Genomic DNA, 23,561 nt, shown 5'->3' with positions numbered 1-23,561 from the left:
ATGAATCAATTTATGACAAATTCAAACAAAATAAACCACTGCAGGCACATAATAACTTAATCCATAAAAGGAATGCCAGCCCTTCTGTGAAGGAGTATTGCTACCTGTCCTGAAGACCATTTCAGAATGTAATGAGGTAGTAAATTCCAAAATTTGAATCCCTCACAGGAAAAGCCCTTCTTTTTATGCCAAGCAGACATTCCCAATAACCTAGAGCATGACATGCTCCCACAAAATGACACCGACCTGGCACAGTGCAGCAAACCTTCCAGATAAAACTCCATTGATTTCTTATCCTGGCAAGTTTGGAATCAAGGAGCTGTGGAAGCTACAACAACCGAAAACAGTCACAGAGAAACTTTTATTTTGAATTAGCTCGATGACCTGCTGCAGTTACAATCCATTCTGGATCTTACCTGGGTGTGCTTGGGGAGAGAGAATGGAAGAGACTCCCTGCATTTCCTACATCATACCCCAAAAAGAAAAAGCTGGAGATGGGATGTTTTTTTCAAGGTCTGAATAAGTTTTTACATAGCTAATGGGAATAACCAATATAATGTTTGCAGATTGTTAGAAAATGGTAGCAAAGAACCTATGTTAATTGAAGTTGTCCAGTGTGAAAGGACCAGAACAGTAAAAGCATATTACATTTACACATTTATTAATTTAGTTTTGTACCAAATTAACTTAATACACATGTGAGTGTGATATTCTTTTACTGTTCTGACCTTTTTACACTGGACAATTTAGACACATGACCATAAATTCAATAGATTCTTTACTATTGTTTCCTGTCTCCTGAAGGCACTGAAACTCCTACTTTTATCTGACCCCCGGAATTCCCCATGTGTCCGGGAATTTTGCAGTGGGGGAGCAGTGGCCATTAACACAGGCACCCTTCCCACTGCCAAATCCCCAAGCTCCAATCTCTGCACAGCTGGTCAAAGGCAAGCTATGCCCCCTTTTCCCATGGGGCCAGGCCATACCTGCCCCCATTTCTGGAATGGAGTCAGGCCATAGTTTCATAGTTTCATAGTAGCTAGAGTCGGAAGGGACCTAGGTAGATCATCTAGTCCGACCCCCTGCCTTAGCAGGAAAGAGCACCGGGGTCAGATGACCCCGGCAAGGTGCTCATCTAACTTCCTTTTAAAAATCCCCAGGCTAGGAGCCTGCACCACTTCCCCTGGAAGCTGGTTCCAGGCCCTAGCCGCCCTGACTGTGAAGTAGCGCCTCCTAATATCTAATCTAAACTTACCCTCCGCCAGTTTGTGACCGTTATTCCTGGTCACTCCTGGCAGCGCACGGGGGAACAGGGACTCCCCCAATACCTGCTGATCCCCCCTGACCAGTTTGTAGCAGGCCACAAGGTCCCCCCTTAACCTTCTCTTGTGGAGGCTAAACAGGTTCAGGTCCCGTAGCCTCTCCTCATAAGGCCTGCCCTGCTGACCCCTGATCATACGAGTGGCCCTCCTCTGAACTCTTTCCATATTGTCCATGTCCCTCTTGAAGTGTGGCGCCCAGAACTGGACACAGTACTCCAGCTGCGGCCTGACCAGTGCCGCATAGAGGGGGAGGATCACCTCTCTGGACCTGCTCGAGATGCATCTGTGGATGCATGACAGGGTACGGTTGGCCTTCTTGACTGCCTCCCCACACTGCCGGCCCATGTTCATCGTGGAGTCAATGACAACTCCAAGATCCTTTTCCGTCTCCGTGCTGGCAAGAGGGGAGTCCTTGTCCCTCCCTGCAGGGCTACACACCATTCCCCCACGGGGTCACTTTGGGGCCTGGCTGCACTTCCTCCCCTCTCCACTGAGCTGAGTCAGGGTCCTTTCCCCTGTGGGGTATGTTGGGGCCAGCCTGCCCCCTGACCACTCTGTTCAGCCAGATGGTGCCCATCATACCTGCCTGAGCATTGAAACACTTCATGGATGGACTGGGCACTGCCAATCTGGCACCACTACTGTAATATCTTCAGAATAATGCCCGTCTATGTTGGGAATGAATCAGGAGCCATATCAAGACTTGCTTTTGGGATCCTATGACCCCAGCTGACTTCCTGCCCTTTGGGCAGGGGGCTGGACTCAATGATCTCCCGAGGTCCCTTCCAGCTCTAATGTCTATGAAATCTATGAAATCTATGTCATGGTAAAGGTTCATATTTTCCACTCTTTCAAACTCACAGAAAATCTTTTGGCAATTTTTCTTTAATTCATTTAATTCTGATGGTTCATCATGAAGTAAGAAAAAAGTAAGGAAAGGAACAGAATTCCAATTATTCTTCTGAACCTTAAAACAAGTTTGGTCCCTGATTCATAATACCTAACACTCATAAATTTTCTCTAGAAAACTAGGATTTTAAGAAAGAAAACTGGGCCAAAGTCATTTCTATATAACTAAATGATTTCCTACATAAATCAACTCCACCCATTTTGCCTAATTTGTATTAATTGCATTTCTTGTTTCTTAGGGAGGTAGACAGTGGTAAAGGACTTAATATAATGAATGGATTCAGATCTCATGTGATAAAACTGACAAATGCTGTCTGACTCATTTTTTTTTCAAATAGGCCTACAACTCACTCCTGCATGTTGCTATCCTTTTATATGCTTTTCCAAACAGCATCTGAGTACCTACCATGCATTTCAAAATAAAAATAACAATAGCAGTCTGCCTCTTTCTTTCTTCTTTGTCTGAAGGAGAAATAGCATGATTAGTTTATGGAGGAGGGTTGTCTGTTTGCTTGTTTATATTTGTGTGTGATTGATTGAATGTAGTGTGTGTATGTTGGAACTTGGCAAGTGTCTCCTTATCTGTGCTGGCAGATAAGTCCATGATCTAAAAACAGCCTTTTATACTAGTTGCCTTTCACTGCTGCAGCAGCTGCTGAAAAAAATGTTCAAAGAGCTGAATCATTTTAAGACCTAATGGTCTACTTACTGCTTAAGGATATTTTTAAAAAGATGTGGAATATCTCAACCACTCTTGCAGATACTAATCTGCATTCACCATCCCAGCTAGAATATATTATATCCATATGATAAGGGATCCTGGGTGAAAAATAGCCACCAATTTTCGGGTTAAAAAAAGTAACCCAAAATCCACATTTTTCCATGATTAAAATGTAATGCCTGTAATACATAGATATACATATAGCGGTTTTGCATTTTGATCATATGGATTTTGGGTTACCTTTTTAACCTGAAAATTGGAGGGGGGTTTTAACCAGAGAAAACCAGGATCTCTGCATATGATAAAATGTATTCATAATGCTGGATGTACATACAGAGCTAAATTCACCAGGCCTAGGTTTCTTTTAAGCACATGCAGTTTACAGCCATCTAACCCTGGACTAACACTGCTCTTTGGAGTGATACTCCAGGAAGAAGGCCCGCTGAGCAGGATTAGGGTCCCTCTAACAAATAGGGGAAATGGGATCTTTGCACGTAAGATGAGCTAACCCAATGAGGAAGGCTTTAAACTATGTTTAATGAGTGTTGGAGACAAAATCCCATGGGTAGATAAAGTGCAAGATGACCTGAATAAAGGCCCGGGGAGAGGAGGCAATATGGAGAATCTTAACAAGGTTATTTTAGGAAAGAATTAAAAGAGTAATCTGCTGGTCACTCAGGATGTTTATATACCACTGTAAGAAGTATGGGGAATAAGCAGGAAGAGTTAGGCATCATAGTACACACACAAAATGATAACATATTAAAATAACTTGAGAGTTAGTTAGTTCACACAACTGGGATATTGTCTGGATGATGTAATTTACTGAGGTAGGACAGAAAGGAAAAAAGGAAGCGGTGTTGCACTGTATATTTAGTAAGATACATACTCTTGTTCTGAGGTACAGAATGAAACAGGAGGTAGACTTATTGAAAACCTCCAGGTTGAGGCAAAAGAAGCAAACAGTAAGGGTGGTGCTACAACAGACACCAGACCAGGAGGAGAAAGTGGTCTTTCTTTTAAACAAATAAAGCATCCAAGTTACAGGGTGCATTCCAAATAGTGGGCCTTTAATTGCTATGAATTAGGCTGGAAAGGTAATATAGTAGTACACAGACATTTCAGAAAGATTCTGGATTGTGTTGGAGACATTTTTTTGTATAGATGGTGAAAGAAACAAACAGAAGAGAAGCTCTTCTTGATTTGGTACTTAACAACAGAGAGGAATTGGCCGAGGATCTGAGGGCGGCAGATAAGTTAGCTGAAAGTGATCATAGACAAAATATCTAGGGACAGAAGTTGCACATAAATTGGTTTAGTGACCAGAAACTGGTTTAAGCTGGTAACAAAACAGAATCTCAGTGTACATAAACCAGCTTCAAAATGGATGAAACTGATTTAAGATAAACCTGGTTAAATAGTTTCATAGTTTCATAATTGGTAGGGTTGGAAGGGACCTGAGCAGATCAAGTCCAACCCCCTGCCATGGCAGGAAAGAGTACTATCTAGCCTCCTTTTAAAGACTTTCAGGGTAGGAGCCAGCACCACTTCCCTTGGAAGTTGGTTCCAGATCCTAGCCTGCCAGACTGTGAAGTAGCCTGATGTCCTGATGTCTAGCCTGAATCTACTCTCAGTCAACTTATGGCTGTTATTCCTTGTTACCCCCGGTAGTGCTTGGGGGAACAGGGACTCTCCCATAGCCTGCTGGTCTCCCTTGGCCAGTTTGTAGACAGACACCAGATCCCCTCTCAGCCTTCTCTCGTGGAGGCTGAACAGGTTCGGGTCCCGTAGCCTCCTCATAGGGCCTGCCCTGCTGCCCCCTGATCATGTGAGTGGCCCTCCTCTGGACCCTCTCCATGTTGTCCACATCCCTCCTGAAGTGCGGCATCCAGAACTGGACGTGGTAGTCCAAGTGCGGCCTGACCAGTGTTGCATAGAGGGGGATGATCACCTCATTGGACCTGCTCGTGATGCATCTGTGCATGCGTGACAAGGTGCGGTTAGCCTTCCTGCCCACGTCCCCACACTGCCAGCCCATGCTCATCTTGGAATCAATAGTGATTCCAAGATCCTTTTCTGCCTCTGCACTGACGAGAAGGGAGTTCCCCAGCCTGTAGGTATGGTGCTGGCTTTTCAACCCCAGGTGTATCACCTTGCACTTGTCAGTGTTGAATCCCATCCTGTTCTCATCCGCCCACCCCTGTAACCTGTCTAGATCTAGTTGCAGCCTGTCCCTCTCCTCCAGTGTGCCCACTTCTCCCCACATCTTAGTGTCATCTGCAAATTTGAACAAGGTGTTTTTCACCCCCTTGTCCAAGTCACTGATGAAGATGTTAAACAGTGCGGGCCTGAGGACCGAGCCCTGTGGGACCCCACTGCCCACATCCCTCCAGGTCGAAAAAGACCTGTCCGCCACCACTCTCTGGGTGCGGCCCTCCGGCCAATTTGCGACCCATCTGACTGTGTAGGCATTGACGCCACAGTTGCCTAATTTCTTAATGAGAATGGGGTGAGAGACAGTGTTGAAGGCCTTCCTAAAATCCAGAAAGACTACATCCATCACGACATCTGCGTCCAAGGATTTTTTTGACCTAGTCGTAGAAGGCCACCAGGTTGGTCTGACAGGACCTGCCTCAAATTAACTCATGTTGGTTGGCCCTAAGCATCTTCCCCCCCCCCCCCACTGGTCCCTCACAGATGTGGTCCTGGATAATTTTCTCAAAGAGCTTCCCCAGGACTGAGGTAAGTCTAATGGGCCTGTAGTTTCCTGGGTCCTCCTTCCTCCCTTTTTTGAAAAAGGAACCACATCGGCCCTTTTCCAGTCCTCTGGCACCTCGCCAGAGCACGATGAGTGCTTGTAAAGCTTTAAAGAGGTCCTGCAATGACCTCTGCTAATTCCCTCAGCACTCTGGGGTGGAGATTCTCAGGACCTGCACATTTTAACACATCTAGACCCACCAGACTTTCCCTGACTAGGTCCTCACTGACCCTGGGTCTGTCGGGGATCCTGGTGGGGGGGATGCCCCAGTCCCTGCTCAAAAAGATGGAAGAAAAAAATTGTTAAAGAGGTTAGCTTTGTCATCTGGTGTGACCACTAGATTTCCTAGCATATCCTGCAGAGGTCCTACATTACCCAGTAACTTCTTTTTACCCCTTATGTATTTAAAAAAGGACTTCTTGTTATCCTTGATCCGGGTCGCTAGTCCCAGTTCCATCTCCGCCTTAGCCTTCCTAACAGCCCTCCTACAGTCTTGAGCAATGGAGGTATAATCCTCCTTGGTGATGGCCCCTCCCTTCCACTGGGTGTACGCCTCCTTTTTGGCTTTGAGACGTTCCTGGATGCTTTTGGTGAGCCATGGGGGCTTTTGAGCACTCTTGCCCCCATTGATCCACATTAGGATTGTCACCGTTTGGGCTTGGAGGATCGTCTCCTTAAGGAGAGACCACTCTTCCTGGACTCCCAACTCCCCTCCCCTCTGGGACCTCAGTGCCTCCCCAACTAGTCTCCTTACCTCACTGAAATCTGCCCTCTTGAAGTCTAGGGCTGTTGCCTTGCTGCAGGCCTTTGACACCCTGCGCTGGAAGGTGAATTCCAGTAGGCAATGATTGCTTTTGCCCAGATGGACGAGAACTCACAGTCCACTCACCAGGTCATCGCCCGTGGCCAGGACCAGGTCCAACAAGGCATTTCCCCTGGTGGGACTGTGCACCTCCTGGATTAGATGACGGTCCTGTAACTCGGCTAGGAATCTATGTGAGTGGTCATACCTTGCTGACTGCTCTTCCCAGCAGATGTCCAGGTAGTTTAGGTCACCCACGATGACCACATCCCTTGACTTAACTGCCTCCGCGAGCCAACCTGAGAATTCCTGGTCCAGCTCCTCCCCCTGGTTGGGTGCCCTGTAGTAAACCCTTACCATTAAGTCCCTTTCCCCCTCGACCCCCTTGTATATGGACCCAGAGCATTTCAGTCTTCCCCTCCTCTGACCCAGCGCTGTTTGTTGAGGATGTGTACTGCTGTTTAGGGTAGAGCACCACACTCCCACCTTTTCTCCCTATTCTATCCCTCCTGTACAGACTATAGCCCTTGATGTTCACTGCCCACTCGTGTGTTGGATCCCACCAAGTTTCAGTAAGCCCCACTATGTCCAGGTTAGTGTTAGCTAGCAGGAGGGCAAGACCCTCTTGCTTGTTCCCCATGCTACGAGCATTAGTGTAGAGACATTTAAGGCCTCGTGGAGGTGTATGCATTGCCCCCCTAATCCCAGGACTATCCGGGCCCCTCTCTTACCTGGCTATTTCTTGTGCTCGTCGCCTGTCTTGACTGGGCTGTTCTTGTGGGTGGCTCTTGGTTTGGTGTTCCATGGCTCCCTCCGTCCTCATCTTCCCCCTCCCCAATGAGCCTAGTTTAAAGCCCGCCTGAGGAGATCGGCCAACCTGAAAAAGAACACATGCTTACCTTTGGGGGAGAGGTGAATCCCATCCCACCCGAGCATGTCTCTTGTCCTGAAGTATGAGTCGTGGTCCAAAAAGCCAAAGCCCACCTTGAGACACCATTTCCAAAGCTGCAGGTTGGCCTCCCTGATGCGTCTCATGGTGTCATCCATGTCTGCTCACTGGAAGGACAGACGAGAAGACCACCTGTGCCCCTGCCTCCTTCAGCTTGCTCCCCAGAGCTTGGTAGTCCTTCATCAGGCAATCAGGGCTGCTCCTGGCTGCATCATTAGTGCCTGCATGGATTAGGATCATGGGGAAGTAATCAGTGGGCTAGATAATGGCCAGGATCATCTCCATTACATTCTGAATCCTCATTCCAGGCAGACAGTAGACCTCACATGACATGGGATCTTGGTGACAGATGGGATCCTCTGTACCTCCCAGGATGAAGTTGCCTATGATGAGCGACTTATCTTAAATGTAGTATCAGACTTAACTGATTTGGATAAACTGGTTTATGGAGCTTCTGTCCCAGACCCCTTCCTGGTTCAAGTTAAATCAGAGTCCCGCAGCATCTCAGCATGCTTTTCAGCCCTAGGCTGGGCTGGGCTATGCTGTCTGTTCCAGAGAGCAGGGCTGGCCCCGCCCCCTTGCTCCCTAGCTGGAGCAGTGAGGGCTAGCTGACAAGAGTGGGAAGGGGGGCAGCTGAGGATGCAACTCAGTCTGTGGGGGGGAATACCCCCTCCAAGCAAACCCCAGCTGGGGTCTGGGGCCAGGGAGGAGGATTAAACTCCCCTTCCCCTACTCAAGCTTACTGCTTGCTGCGACTGTGGACTACAAATCCCAGAGGCACCTGGAAGCAGGAAGAGGAAGTGATGAGAAACCCTGCAGAGTCCTACTGCTGTGATTTTGGACTGCAAATCCCAGAGACCTTAGGGGCAGTAAGAAGACACACTGAACACACAGTAAGAAGAGAGCTGTGCTCTAACACTTCCCAGCTTCTGACCTGAGCCATTGAAGGCATGTGACTGCATTTCTTGGATGAAAGGTAAATGCCCTGTTCACTTCTGTTTCAATTTAATTTGTACAGCTTAGACTAACCTGCAAAGACTGAATTGATTCAGTCTCAGGCTTTTTGACTGTCTGTACCTAGCCAATAACAGTTCATGATCCTAGGGAAAAGAAAGGAAGGAGAGTATCAGAATTAAATTTATGGGACACCCATACATGTGCAGCGAGGCTGCTCCAATACACTGTAATTACACTGCATTGGAGCAGACTTGATTGAGTCCGCTGGACTAAGCTTTAACTAAAGCACCCCCACCGCCATTTTTCAGCTTGGGATACTTATACAAGAGATGCTCTGGTGCTTTAATTAAAGTGGCTCTCAGAGCTCCTCTAATTAAAGTGCCCCCCCCACACGTACACACACACTCCCAGAGCACATATATAAACACCTGTGGATGTCAGGAAAGTTAAGGTAGGCAGGATCCCAAGGGAGGCAAATCTAAGGGATAAAGGAATTAAGGATAGTTAGTTGTTCCTTAAAGAGACAGTATTAAAGGCACAATAGCATACTATCTCAGTGCAAAGGACAGACAGGAAATGTAGCAAGATACCAGCTTGGCTAAACAGTGGACTCTTCAATTACCTGAAATTTAATAAAGAATCTTCAAAAATGGAAACTTGGCAATATTGCTTGGCAATAAAGATGAGTATACGAGTATAATGGACAGGATAAAGAAGGCCAAGGCACATAATGAAATACAGCTAGCAAAGGACGTAAAAGGCAACAAAAAGCATTATATAAATATGCTACAAGTAAGATGAAGACCAAAGACAATGTCCCTTACTAAACTGGAAGGGGTGGCTAGCACCAGTTGATGTGCAGAAGCCTGAAGAGTTTAATGACTTTTTTACCTCAGTTCCTAGCCCCGACATCTCCCCCTCAAAAAAAATCAATTAACAGATGGCAAACCCAGCAGCAAGGCTAACCAGCCTAAAGTAAAGAAAAAAATATTAAAGACTACTTAGATAAGCTAGGTGTTTTCAAATCATGAGGGCCTGATGAGGCTCATGTTAATTTTAGAAACACTGGCTATTATCTCTGAGAATTCATAGAGGTAGACATAGACCTATAACACTATGGACAAATACAATGCCCATCTTTAAAAAACAGAAAAGGTGGCCTCATGGAATTACAGACTGGCCAATGTAATACTTCACAAGATATTTAATTGTTCAAATAATTTAAGATGACAAGGTGGTAACTAACAGCTACCATGGATTTGTGAACAGCAACCCATGCTTAGCCACCACAATTTTCTTTTATGACATGGTGACAGGCTTTGCGGATGGGTGGAGAGCATATCTATGTGCTATACTTTGACTTCAGCAAGGCTTTAGAAACTATCTCCCATTTTAAGAATGAAGGTAAGAAAATACAGCCTAGATGAAAACCCTAGAGGAGGTTTTATAACTGGGTGGAAAATTGAACTCAAAGCATAGTCCATGGCTCAGTGTCTAATTGGGAGAAATTATCAAGTGGGATTCTCAGATGTCTGTTCTAAGTTCAGCACCATTCAGTAACTGTCTTGGCAGATAGGACTCATGTCATAAGTTTGCAGATGACATGAAGCTGGCTTGGATAATAAGCACTTTATAGCTGGGCTGTCCAACTTCTGGGCAGCTGGGAGCATCACAGAGGGCAGGCTGCAGAACCCAGGGCTGCACATCACAGGAGTTGACCTCTCCTCCAAAGCCACCTCTCACCATGCATGCATCCCAGCTTGCCCCCTAGCCACATGTACTGCAGCACTCCGCAAAGACAGCCTGGCTTCCTCCCATGCCAAACACTTAGTGTGCACAGCCTGGTACCCTTCTCTGCCACACACAGAGCCTGGGTAGTCTGGTCCCCTCCCACTGTTGCTGCCCTGAGGTCAGAAGCATGGCAGGAACTAGAAGCCAAATGAGGGAGGGGGAGTCCAGAAACCTCAGCCGTTGCCAACAGCCAGTCTCTCAATTGGACAGCACTGCTTTACAGGACAGGAATAGGATTCAAAATGACCTGAACAAATTTGAGAATCAGTATGAAATAGATAAGATTAAGTTCTATAAGGATAAGTACAAAAAAGGGAAAAAATAAAATGCACAAATAGAAAATGGGGAAAGACTGGCCAGGCTGCAGCAATGCAGAAAATAATGGGAGAGTTATAGCAAACCGCAAAGCTAAATATAAGTGGACAGCTTAATAAATGGGAAATGATTCTTTCGCTCTACTCCCTGATGGGGCAGTGAGGCCCTGTTTGACTGCCACACTTCAAGAAAGACACAGATAAATTAGAAAAAATCCAGTGGAAAGCAACAGAAATGATTAGAAGTCTATGGCACACGACAGATGAAGAAAGATTGGAAGAACTTGGATTATTCACCTTTAAGAAAAGACTAAGGGGGAATTTGATCACAGTCTTCCAATACAGAATGGATTGTTGTAAGTAATTGTTCTCTCTATGCTCACAGGAGACAGGGCAAGAAGTAACAGGTTTAATAGGCAACCAGACAGATTTAAGTTGGATATTAGAAAGAACTTTCTAAATATGAAGGTGATTAAGTATTACACAGATGTCCAACTGGTTGCTTGCAGGCTCCTATCCGGCCACCACTTCCCACATGGTTCCAGCTGCTCTGTGCTCTGCCTCTCTCTTCCAGCTTCTGCTTCCTGCCCTGCTCCTGGAGGCCAAGCATTGTGATGGAAGAAGGACCAAGGAGGGGTTTCTGTTGCCTGCACTCTCTGCACAGGCAGGAGAGACGCACAGTGGGTCTGGCTGGGCCTGACTGGGCTTGCATGTACAGTCAGGAGTGGAGTGGGGCTGCCCAGACTGCATGCATGACTGAAAGCAGGGCCAGGAGCAGATATAGGGTGACCATGGTGCAGTCTGGGTTGCATATGAGGAGCAAGGGGAATGAGCTGCCTGCACAGCAGGGGTGAACCCCAATGGGACCAGACCTGTGGTGTGTAGCCCATGCTCATGGCAGTCAGGGGTTTGCAGCCTACAAGATGTTTGTCACCCCACTTCCCCCAAGAAACCAGACAGCCCTGAAGTATTGAAACAGATTTAAGGAGATTGTGGAAGTTCCAGTACCGCATGCTTTCACACACAGATTAGACAAACATTTCTCCGGGATAGCTTAGACAGAGATGTTTCTGCCCTGTGGCCTCTTCTAGCCCTAGGTTGCTATGACTGTCCCTTTACACTAGTCCATTCCAAATCAGGATTTGATTTGTAGTGTATGCTAACAGAATTTTTTTCTGCTAATGTAGCCAGGCCACCCGCTAAATGACAAGAGCTAAGCCAACAAAAATACTTTTTGTTAGCATAACTGTGCCAACACCAGGACTCATGTCAGCATAGCTAAGTACTATGGTCTTTTTTCACTCCTCTTCCCTCCCTCCCCTAGCTACTATAACTATACTGACAAAACTTTGTAGTACAGAGTAGGTGCTTAACTTTCTCCTTATACAGGCAACCCCAGCTTAACACTGTTTCACTTAGCACTATTTTGCTACAATGCTCATTTTACATTCATACCTGATTCCACTTGGCGCTCAGCAAGTTTTGTTATAACACTTTGGCACATGATGCCAGAGCAGCCAGTGGGCAGGTGGGGAGAAGTGGCAGTGGCGGGCAGAAAAGTAGGGAAATAGCAGCAGCAGGCAGGGAGACAAGTGGCACTGAGTGGGTGGGCATGAGCACAGGGCCTTTGCCAGTGCCTCAGTGCCAGGGCCAGCAGGGCCCAGGGCAGGATGGCAGGAGCATGGGGCCAAGGCTGGCAGGGGCTCTATGGAGGCAGGCTGGGCTGCGCCAGCAGAGAGAAGGAGGAGCTGGCCTGGAGTGACCATGACTGTGGCCATAACCACCCCCCTGCCCGCCACCCAGCATGGAGGGGTCCAAGAGCACTGCCTCCACAGCTTGGCCGAGCTGGCCCTGAGCTACCAGGTGCTCATGTTGCTGCTGCTGGGCGCCCTGTAACAAATTATATTTATTTACATTAACTCCTATGGGAAAATAGGTTTTGCTTAAAGCTGCTCTACTTAACACTTGTTTTTTCCAGAACCAATTAAAAGTGATAAGCAGGGGTTGCCTGTACTGTAGAGAGCTTTGACAGCTCTCTCAGGCTTGCAGCATCACAGTCCCTTTGTAGATCTAGTCCTTGGTTCTTTCTCTAAAGGTACCAACTTCCCCCTCTGCAGAATTCCTGAAGAACACACAAGAAATACCTCCACTAATATTTTAATATACATAGAAAAAAAGAAATAAGAAAGGTAACTATTGTGCTCAGTGCTAATTACACTATCCCTAGAAAAGCAGAGCAAGCCAAGGTAAGCAGTACCCTTAAGATAATACCTCTTAACCAGATTAAAAGGAAAAAAATGCTTCTAAAATATTTTGGCTACAAACAGATGTTCAATCTGTCCCAAGATAAACCATTTTATCCCAGGACAAAATGCAAATGTTCAGACATCCATGTTTGTGGTCCCCAGAATAATAGGGTAAGAAGTACAAGCAGTTTATCTTGGGACATCACAATGTATGCCTGAACAGTTATCCCAGGATTGCATCACTGAACCCATTTTGCCTAATTTGTGGCATCATTGAACAAATAGCAGAAAGACACCAGTGCATTCAACTGCTCACTAAAGCTTGACTACAAGGGTGATGTGTGTACATGCCAATCCCAGGATATTTCTGTTCTGGGACAAATGCAGGCACAACTTGTCCAGAGACAAATGCAACATCTGTTCCTAGCCTCTGTCCCACTCCTCCATGTTAATAGCTTTGAAGTTGTAGTCAGTAAATGGACTATTTTCTACAGCTCGATTTTGTACATCTTTTAGAAGGGATTACATTTTAAATGCTCTTAGTATTATTGGTAGTTTCCAAACTCCAGTCCATTTACAGTAGCTCTTAAAAATTTCTGGCCCACTGGACTGTAACCTTTTCTACAGCACTCAATTTGTATCTGAAAAGTTTAAATGAGGGTTAAATGCACCGTAATGATCAGAAGTTGTAAACTAGAATGAAATAAGTCATTTTTAGATTTGCTAAATTTGATGATAGATGATACATTTGAAGGTCATTATCTTGCCTATTTATAATACAGAAATCCAAGAATGAGTTCCATTTACTTCAATACATTGCATTAGTTACCTTAGATCTTCTTTACCAAAAGACTGTAAGAATGCTGAACATTTACAATTTTTTTAATTTTCTTAACTGATGAAGAATGAGAGTATGTCTTTTTCAAAACTTGCTAGATCTTTAAACCTTATACCCAAGGTTTTCAACTTTTTATAGCAGAGACAGTAGAGTAAGAATGATGCTGTAGGTGTGATGGTCCATAAATTATGCAAGAGGCAAGGATTTCTTAGGGTGATATCTTTTATTGAATCAAGTATGTAGTTGGGATAAAATCAGACAAGCTTTCAAATACAAGACATTATCTGAAGAATGGGCCTATAGCATGGACCACATTTTAGTACATAGTTCATCCCATGGAACACTTCTTTGCCCATTATGATCACATGAGTCATTGCTCCTCTCATTCATGACTGTATAGTATGCCTGGAGCAAATATAGAAATCATTTATGCAGAAATGGTAACACTGTCTAGATGTCTAATTACACTTGGAGATCTATTAATTCACTACTTTTTACTCTACTTAATGACTACCACATTCATTTTGTTTCATTTTGGTTTCTTAATGAAAATAACCAAGGAAGATGCCTCATCATTTTTATCATCAACATTTTTATCTTTGTCAAGCAAAATTGTAATCTAATTCAAAAAAGATATCAAGTTAGGTGGGATCTATTTTCCACAAAACCATGTTAATTGCCACTATCTATATGTCCTTCCTTAAATGTTTCTTTAATCAAATCATGTATTAGCCATTTTGTCTGCAAAACTTTGACTTAAATTGTGTAATATACATGAGAGATGAGTGGGATTTCTTGAGGTGGCAGGAAAGAGCCTCTTTACAGCTAAAGACTACAGAGGTATTTTCCTTGTTGCTACATATTAAAGTGTATGTCTTACATTAATAAAAAAATCAAACATATTATTTACATTTCCATAAGCTAATCATGTTTGCTTGAAACAAAGCATAAAGAACCAAATGTTAAATGAACAGAAAAGCTTATCTTTCCAGAAGTTTGCTCCATAACGAACAAGCCCTATCGACTCTGTAGAATAGTAAAATGTTTGGTGACTGTCTATGCCTTACTTCTGTTACAAGGGACTGTTCATTGAGATTTTGGAGAAAGATAAAACTAAGATTTATTTCTCCTGCTTCTTGAATTCAATGCAGTCTACAATTTTGATTTCCTAGCCATTCAATAATTCTGAACAGTTCTCCACAGCCTGAGAGGAATGTGCACGTACAAAGCTTAGATTCTGAAATCTGGCACTGATGTCAACAGGCTCCAGAGTGGATGTAAAAGCCCGCCTGCATCCAATTGCATGACCAGTGTCTAAATAAATTCTAGCATTTTTTAGCCCTCCCTTCCCTTCCTCAAGCCTATAATATTTTTCCCTTCACCAGGCTTTTTATATTACTTCTATGTCATTTCTGAAATGAGATTACCAAAATTCAATCCAGTTTTCAACAGGAAGACAACATCACATCAATTTATAATGGCATTATAATATTTTTTATATTGTTCCCCATCCCTTCCACCTTGTTTCTGTGTGTGCACATTTATTACTACTCCGTTTTTATTGGGTGGACTCAATAAATTGACTAGCTCAGTGGGACTTGCTATGGAAAGTAAACATTAGGGCTATATGAAGCTTTGGTCGCCGATTCGATTTGGTGGAGATTCAGTCTGATTCAGTGGCTGAATCTCCAAATCCGAATCAAATCAGGAGACTCTTTAATCTCTCCTAATCAAATCAGAACCCTCTGAATTGATTTGCAGAGATTCAACGATTCGGACATAGACACAGCTTTATGTTTTTTCTACATACCTCAAGGTACCAGACAGCTCATGAATGCCGGGATGCTGAGGCGGATGGAACATCCCACAGGAGCGCAAGGGGCTCCCCAGCGCACTCAGCAGCAGACCCAGAAGTGGACCAGAAGCACTTCTGATCCACTTCTGAGTCTGCTGGGGAGGAGCCCCCTGTGCCCCTCCAACTCGATGACTGGTGCCTTCTGGGTCTGGGGGGGCACCTGGGGTCCCCGCACAGCTGATCACCAAGCCCGGGAGGCACGGGGGGGAGGGGTAGCCCACATGCTCAGCAGCAGACCCAGAAGTGGATCGGAAGTGTTACTGCCATAGCAATGTCATGGGTGACAAAAAGTAATTTCTCCTAATGGCAATGACAGCAAGTTGGACTCTGTTTTGATATATATCAATAGGTTACATTCTTCTAAGTTTTGCAGTATCTTTCAAAGCTTCCTCTTTATTGACAGAAGAAAAACACCAGTTCTTCATTTAATTTTTAGCCCACGTTTAACCAGTCCCTCAATCCTGTGTGATGTTCTTCAGAGGATATGAAAATATAAATGATGCAAATTACCCAGTGATGCCTGTATAGCTCAGTTACTCATTTCTGCCTACCTTTCTTAGCTGACATAATCTTTCCTTTCATCAAGTGACCAGCTAAGGATTTACACCCTAACTAGCTAAGAGATTATGTTAGATGCTTAGAACGGTTGTATCCTGAAAGGTGCCTAAATGCCCAGAGAACTCTTTAAACACAATTGGAACACAAGCATAATGTAAAATCCAATTTTAGGAAAATACTATTGAACTAAGTCTTTTCCAACTTAACTGTTGTAAGGGGCCTTTTGTGTAGAGCTTTTTCTTAAATAAAAATTTTAGTATTTACTTTAATTATTAAAAACTAAGATAAACACTCCTCATTTAATAAATACTTGCAAGTAATTAGTACATATCTCTCTTCATAGCTATTTCATAGACATTATGACTGGAAGGGACCCTGGAAGATCATCGAGTCCAGCCCCCTGCCCCAGGGGCAGGAAGTCAGCAAGGATCATAGGATCCCAGCAAGATAAGCTTCCAAATGTGTCTTGAAGGTATTCAAAGTGGGTGCTTGAACTGCCTCCGGCAGCAGTTTATTCCAAACCTTGGGGGCTTGGACAGTAAAGAAGTTCTTTCTTATGTCCAGCCTGAATCGGTCACAGCAGAGTTTGTGACCATTCGATATTTTCATCCCTTGGGGCGCTCTGGTGAACAGACATTCCCCCAGATCCTGGAGAGCACCCCTGATAAACTTATACATGGCCACCAGAGCCTGCACTTTTCTAGGCTGAAGAGTCCCATGGCTCTCAGCCTCTCATCATAAGGCCTGTTTTCCTGACCTCTAATTATGTGCGTGGCTCTCCTCTGCACTCTCTCAAGCTTCTCCACATCCTTTTTGAATTGTGGAACAGGACACAGCACTCCAGCTGCAGCCTCACCAGGGCAGAGTACAATGGGAGAATGACATCCCAGGATTTGCTTGAGAAGCATCTATGGATGCAAGCCAGCGTTTTGCTTGTTTTACTAGCCGCAGCATCACATTGAAGGCTCAAGTTCATCTTGTGGTCAATCATGACCAGCAAGTCCCTTTCATCTGTACTGCTAACCAGCATAGCACTGCCGAGCCTAGAAGCATCCTGCAGGTTTTTCCACCCAGGGGAAGAACCTTGCATTTTTCGGTGTTGAACACCATCAGGTTCTCATCTGCCCATTTCCTGAGCCTGTCAAGATCTACCTGGATCATCCTCCTGTCCTCAGGTGTGGATGCTTTACCCAAGGGTTTGGTGTCGTCAGCAAACTTGGCCAGTCCACTTCTGACACAAATGTCCACATCACTGATGAAGATGTTAAACAGTATAGGCCCTAGGACAGAGCCTTGAGGGACCCCACTGGTGACCGCACACAAAGATGATTGGCTTCCGTTAAACAACAACCTTTGGGTTCTACTGCGGAGCCAATTTCCCAGCCAGTAGATCATGGTGAGGTTGAGGCCGCAGTCAGCCAGTTTTGTCAAGAAGTGATCATGAGATACCAGATCGAAGGCTTTTTTTAAAATCAAGGTATATGACATCAATCTCTTCCTTCTTGTCCAGGTGATAGGTCACCTGGCCATAAAAGGAAATGAGATTGGTCAAGCAAGACCTACTCGCAACAAACCCATGCTGGGTATCCTTCAGGATATTGCCATCAGCTAGTCTGTTAAGGATGGCCTCTTTCATAATCTTTTCCAAGACCTTTCCTAGGGTAGAAGTCAAACTGATGGGCCTGTAGTTTGCCGGATCTACTTTTCTCCCTTTCTTGAAGATTGGCACGACATTGGCCTTCTTCCAATCTTCGGGCACTTCACCAGAGCACCAGGAGTTCTCAAAGATCTGTGCCAGGGGCTGAGCTATGATGCTTACCAGATGCTTACCTTGAGTACCCTGGGATGTAAACCGTCAGGGCCGGCTGACTTGAAGGTATCTAGCCTCTCAAGGTGTTCCTTCACGAGGTCAGCTTCAATGGAGGACAAGCAATCTCCCTCACCCGGGTCTCCCTGACCCACAGGGGGCAGAGGCATCCCATGGCACTGGTGAAAAACTGATGCAAAGCACTCATTTAGCAAGTTTGCTTTTTCATGGGCATCGGTTGTCAGTTGTCCTGTCTGATTTAGCAGGGCTCCAGTGTTGCCCTTGCTTATCCTCCGGCTCCCCACATATCTAAAAAAGGACTTTTTATTGCCCTTGATATCTGTAGCTAGCTGGAGTTCCATCACAGCCTTGGCTTTCCTAGTTTGCTCTCTGCAGGTCTGGACCAGAGTAGAGTATTCTTTAGTGATGGTTCCAGTCCTCCTTCCTTTGTGGGTCTTCCTTTTAAGACGTAGGAGGTCTGCCAGTTCCATGGAGAGCCAATGGGGCTGCTGTGCCCTTTTGCTGCCTTTCCTCTGAGATGGGATGTACTTTGTTTGTGCAACCAGGATTGCTCCCTTGAGGAGCAACCACCCATCCTGAACCCCCTCATCCCTTCGGGTTGTGGCCTTTTAGGGCCTCACTGACAAGCCTCCTTTTTTTGTCAAAGTCAGCTTTCCTTAAATCAAGAACTTCTGTATTAATGACTTGCCAGCTTTACGGCAGATGGTGACGGTGATCAGCTCGTGGTCACTGTCACCCAGCTTCCCTTCGATTGTTAGGTCGCTGATTAGGTCGTCCCCAGTTGCCAGTACAAGGTCGAGCAGCGCTTTACCTCTCATCAGCCCGTAGACTTCCTGCATCAGATAGAGGTCATCCATACACAAGAGAAAGATTTGCGACCACTCAGATTTGGCTAAGAGCTCCTCCCATGAGATGTCTTGCCTACACATTGTTCCAGGGCTAAGGCAGGGGTTGGATCCCTTAAGTGCCTTGGCCTTCTGGCTTTGCCAGGGTTGCTCAGCAGGCCAGCAGTGGCAGTAGTCCCCTCATCCCCTGGTGGGCTTAGTTTAAAGTCCGGTGGAGCAGGTCAGCCAGTCTGGCTGAGAAGAGCCTCCTCCCCAGCGGAGAGAGGTGGAGGCTGTCCCTTCCCAGCAACTCGCTGCCTGTCTCGCCAAAGAGCGGTCATGGAAGCCAAAGCCTTCCCGATGACACCAGTGCCGCAGTCTTTGGTTAACTACCTGGATCCTCCTCTCCCTCCTCAGCCCATAGCCCAAGACTGGGAGGATCGAAGAGAACACCTCCTGTACCCCCAGAGCCTTAAATCCTGCTCCCAAATCCCTGTAGCACCTCATGACCTGGCTGGGAACACTCCAAGCCGTGTCATTGGTGCCCACATGGATAAGGAGCATGGGATAGTGGTCAATGGGCTGGAGGAGTTTAGGGATCTTCTCTGCAATGTCTTGGATGCAGGCTCCTGGGGAGCAGCAAACTTCCCAGGCTGAGTGGTTGGGACAGCAGATTACCCCCTCAGTCCCCCTCAGGATGGAGTCTCCCACAACAAACACTTTGCGTTTTGTCTTGGGGAGAGTGGGGATGGTAGCTACAATAGAGCCTGTGTTGCCTGTGGGAGTTGGCAATTCAGCAGGCTCTGCTGGGGCTGCAAGAGGTTTATACATGTTGCAAAGCTCCAGTGGGGTGGGGGCCTTGATGCAGTGGGCCTTGGGGCCCTTGACCACCTTGGTCCATCCCCTGGGCTAGACAGAATGGGAGGTCCCTGAGTCCTCCCTTGTCCTGGAGGGAGACTGTGGTCTACCCTCTGCCTCCCAGGGGAGAAGGGCCTGGCAGTAGGAGTCAATCTCCTGCTCACAGTCCTGATGGCATGCAGTCTCTGGGCTCCGGCCTGGAGCTCCTCCAGTTGATGCACCAGAAACCCCAGAAGGGAGCAGACCTCACAAGGGGAGGTGGCCATGCTCCCAGGCCCCAGAGCCTGAAAAAGTGACAGGCAGCCCCCTCAGCCAAGAGCCAGAGGCTCTGTCTAAGTGGAGCCCAGAGCCATCCATGCACTCCATCTGGGTGGCCGTCTCTGAGGTGCCAGAGGTGAGGGCCGCAGACCCTGAGGGGACCCCAGGGGTACAGCACATGCCCATCCATGTCATGCCACTGGTGCACTGACTGCAGCTGGGACTGTCTACCCTGAGGGGCTCCCACTTGCCCTCCTGTGCAAACTTCCACGCTAACTCACGCACCAGGCCTAGGAGCATGCCTGTTTCCATGGCCTGTTCTTTCCATAGAACTGCTATTTTATATAGTATCTTGGCTCTCAGCTTTGCTGTCTGATCTTTGACCAAGTGGTTGCATGAAAATCTCCCAATTACAACATTTTTTTGCATTCATATGGCAAGTTTCAGCCAAGAATCCCAGGCTGTTTTGCAATTGCAACTGTTTAAAATTGAAATATAATATAAAATTATGTCTATCCAAAGTTCAACTTTCATAAATGCCCAATGCAGAAAATTCCTGGGTCTGCAACTATTGTCACCAAAAAGGCGACCAAATGCCTTTAACTAGCCTCCCGATTAATGGCGCAAAACTCAAAATTGAAGTCATTACAACAATCCCTTTCAAGAACAAGGACCCCAAAGATTAGGCCCTGGAACACAGATCTGTCTACTGAATGTTGAAGGAAGTTCTCTCATGGGCAAAACCTAAGAAAGATGCTGAGAATCAATTATATGAATGTTCTCACATTACAGGAAATGCATGTTGCTAATAATGAGTAGGCACACCGCTATAAGAGTTATGGCTACAAACTTGCCACGACCCTGCCCCCCCCCAGCATCTAACTATATAGGTGGGAGACTTTAACAGTCCCCATACTGAATGGGGCTATGATGTAAATGACAACAATGGGGAAGTCCTGATAGACTGGATGTTGGCCCAGGATCTTCACCTTGTGTATGATACCAAACATTGTGCAGCTTTTCTATCAGCAAGATAGGGGAGGGAATATAACCCTGACCTCACCCTTGTCTCGTCAGATAATGAAGGTGTCCCTATACACCTGTCTCAAACTACTCTCTCAGACTTCCCACACAGCCAGCACAAGCCGATTATCAGTCACATAGGAGTTGAAATCCCTGTCATGCCATCAAAATGAGTGCCAAGATGGAACTTTCATAGGGCAGACTGGTCTGGATTTACTGCTGAGGTGGAGAAAACCATCCACGGCATCCCCCGATGCCAAAACAGTATAATCGTTTTACGGCCCTGCTTATTGCTGCAGGTAAAAAGAACATCCTTCAAGTTTCAGAGCGGTACATCCCTTGTTGGAGCCATGACTGCGCAGCACTTTTCCAATGATATAAAGAATCTGGAGACCCAGCAACAGCCCCAGCCCTGCTTGAATCTTTGGATACTTGTAGACAACAAAGCTGGCTGGACTGAGTGTAATCCACAGACTTGATGCACTCAAGCCGTTGGGCCTGGGGCCTCCTGAGGAAACTTAAAGCATCAAACCCAACAGAGGCTGCTAACCCACAAGTCAGCTCAAATGCTGTTGCTGCTAAATTGGTGGCCAACTCAAATGAAATGCAGAGACAATGGCAAATTGTCCAGTCCTCTCGACTGTCTGATCATTTTACTTTTGTGGAACTGGATGCTAACCTAGCATCCACAAAGAAGGGGGAAACTGCTGGGAAAGATGGTATTCCACCGAAATTCCTCCCCCTTCTTGGCCCATGGCAAAACAGTGGCTTTTGGCTCTCTTTTCAACTGTGATAAAGAACGGCTACATTCCACAAATCTGGTGTGAGGCAATGGTGATAGCTCTGCCAAAATCAGGAAAGCCGGTACATGACCCTAGGAACTACAGACCCATCTCTTTGCTCTACAAAACCTATAAGCTCTTGGAGCAGCTGATCCTTCTAAGAATCAGCCCTATCATCAACCTATTACAACCCCAAGGACAGGCTGGCTTTAGACCTCATCGTAGCTGCTGTGAACAAGTCCTTGCCATCACTACAAACATCAAAGCTGGTTTTCACCATAAGCTCAAGACTGGGGCTGTCTTCATAGATGTCCTTGGCCTATGATACTGTGTCCTGCATAGATGTGGCCTATGTCCTTCATAGATGTCCTTGGCCTATGACACTGGGTGGAAACAGGGACTGATGCTCAAATTGTCCCTGCTGCTGCCATGTGCCAAATTACTCCAGCTTCTGTGGACTTTAATGAGCAACAGAAGGATGAAGGTCTACCTACCAGATAAGGCCAGCACTCCAAGAATACTCAACAACAGCTTCCCACAGGGTAGTGTTCTGGCACTGACAATTTTTAACAATCTACATAAGTGATACGCCCTACAAATCATCACAGAAATTTATCTACACCAATGATATCACTTTAACCACACAAGCAAAATGTTTTTAGGATACTGAAGCCACACTGAACTCTGATTTACCAATGACGACTGAATACTTCCATCAGTGGAAAACGACCAAATCCAAACAAGTCTATCGTCTCCGCATTCCATCTTGACAATTGCAAGGTACATGACACCCTCAATGTCACCTTTTGTTAAGAAAAAGTATGTCACGACCCAAATCCTACCTACCTTGAGGTGACCCCTGACCACTCCCTAACCTACCATCATCACATCCAAAAGACTGCCATGAAAACAAAGGCACAAGTGAACACCATCCAAAAGCTCTCCAGCACAACCTGGGGTGCAAAAGTGACTTCTGCCATAGCCCTGGTCTTCTCAACAACTGAGTACTGTGCACCCGTCTGGGCCTCAAGTCAACATTCCAAATTCATCGACACACAACTCTGCTCAGAAATGAGAGCTATCTCTGGAACTTTGATATCAACACCAGTGCAGTGGCTACCAGTACTTTCAAACATTACTCCTCCCTCTATTCGATGGCATGTAGCATCATACAGAGAAATAATGCATATCAATAGCAATCTGGACCTTCCCATCCACAGCGACCTTCAGGATCTCCCAACTCATCACATGATTTCACAAAAAACTTTTGGGACACGAACCGAGCACTTCATATACCACAACACTGAAGAATCTTGGAAGAAAGCTTGGGCAGAAAATACTTTCCCAAATAAACATCTTGTTTCCAACCCAACAATGCAACAACCAGGCTTCAACCTTCCTCCAACCCAACAAGGCAACAACCCTCCAACCTTCCATGTGGACAGCCCTTATTAGGATACATACTGGACATGTTTGGTGTGGCCACCTGATGTACAAGTGGTGCCTAAAAACCTTACCTGGCTGCAACTGTGGACACCTTGATCAAACCATGGAGCACATAATAATATCCTGCTCCAGATACAAATTTGAGGCTGACATCCTGGAGTTACCCTTGCTTTCCAGCAGCGCATTGGTCTGGTTGGGGAGTTTGGAATTAAAACTGTGACAGTATCTCTTGCTCCTAAAGCATATGAAAAGCTTGCAGAAAAGCACATATAAAACTCACATATAAAACTCAGCAGCAGTATATTTCACCTTTGTATGGCTTTGTCACAGCTCCCAGTAATTTTACACATTACACATCTGAAGCTTACATTCCCAAAGTAAAAAGAGCATCTGATCCCCTGAATCAAACACCTGATCAAAGCAAATGACTTTTTAGCTTAGCTGGCAGGTTAACCAGATAATCAGACTGGAGTGTAAGAAGGCATAATATTTTTGTCAAGAAGAAAGAATTAAAGACTCACA

At 45.7% G+C, this 23,561-nt stretch overlaps 1 long non-coding RNA gene across 1 annotated transcript; it reads right to left on the bottom strand.

The window, feature by feature from the left end:
- Positions 1-1,612: 1,612 nt before the first annotated feature.
- Positions 1,613-20,463, bottom strand: LOC149874689 (uncharacterized). Its single transcript, XR_016438385.1, has 4 exons — positions 8,491-20,463; positions 7,497-7,682; positions 7,244-7,389; positions 1,613-2,693 (listed from the first exon to the last, which is right to left on the bottom strand). It is a non-coding gene; the product is annotated as an uncharacterized LOC149874689 (long non-coding RNA).
- Between the last annotated feature and the right edge of the window lie 3,098 nt (positions 20,464-23,561).

The sequence above is a fragment of the Crocodylus siamensis genome, chromosome 1 (genome assembly GCF_052110815.1).
Source record: "Crocodylus siamensis isolate JL-2025a chromosome 1, ASM5211081v1, whole genome shotgun sequence".
In the NCBI taxonomy this organism is placed as follows: domain Eukaryota; kingdom Metazoa; phylum Chordata; order Crocodylia; family Crocodylidae; genus Crocodylus; species Crocodylus siamensis.
This window is presented reverse-complemented; position numbering and strand designations above follow the sequence as displayed.